At 64.0% G+C, this 389-nt stretch overlaps 1 protein-coding gene across 4 annotated transcripts in view; it reads right to left on the reverse strand.

The window, feature by feature from the left end:
- LSM6 (LSM6 homolog, U6 small nuclear RNA and mRNA degradation associated) overlaps positions 1 to 389 on the reverse strand; it is a 17671-nt gene that overhangs the window by 11652 nt on the left and 5630 nt on the right. Inside the window, exon 1 of one of the 4 annotated variants that reach the window (XM_015422935.1) lies at positions 30 to 323. The exons of 2 other annotated variants lie outside the window; for them this stretch is intronic. The gene's annotated coding sequence lies outside the window, so the exon portion shown is untranslated. Of the gene's footprint in view, positions 1 to 29; positions 324 to 389 lie in introns of those variants that run through there. One more of the 4 variants, XM_015422933.1, reaches the window with a different exon arrangement.

The following is a 389-nucleotide window of genomic DNA, read 5'->3' on the forward strand; positions in this document are numbered from 1 at the left end:
TCCCGCTCCCAGACCATCCAGGGACCCACATGAGCGATACACGGCGAGGCAGGGAGGCAAAAAGAGACGACCTCTCCACGCCGAGTGGGCGCTTCGCGGGCACCACCTGAGCAGCGGGGGTGGGGGAGTGGGATTCCCCTCAAGCAAATCCTGGACGCCTCCCCTTACCGCCCGACCTAGAAAAGCCTTTAAAGCGTTTAAGCGAAGCTGAGGCACGGCGGTCCCTTTCGCAGAGCAGGGCGAGGACGAAACAAGAGGGCGAGCTGAACAACGCTCCCCACCGCCCCCGTTTTTCCAGCCGAGGCCCTGAAGGAGGGGAGGGGAGGAGGCCGCCTGGAACGTTCTGCGAGGAGAAGAAAAAAAGAACGCTCGCACGCTCGCCCCCCCCC

The sequence above is a fragment of the Gekko japonicus genome, unplaced genomic scaffold, assembly GCF_001447785.1.
Source record: "Gekko japonicus isolate JY-2015 unplaced genomic scaffold, Gekko_japonicus_V1.1 scaffold110, whole genome shotgun sequence".
Lineage (NCBI taxonomy): Eukaryota > Metazoa > Chordata > Lepidosauria > Squamata > Gekkonidae > Gekko > Gekko japonicus.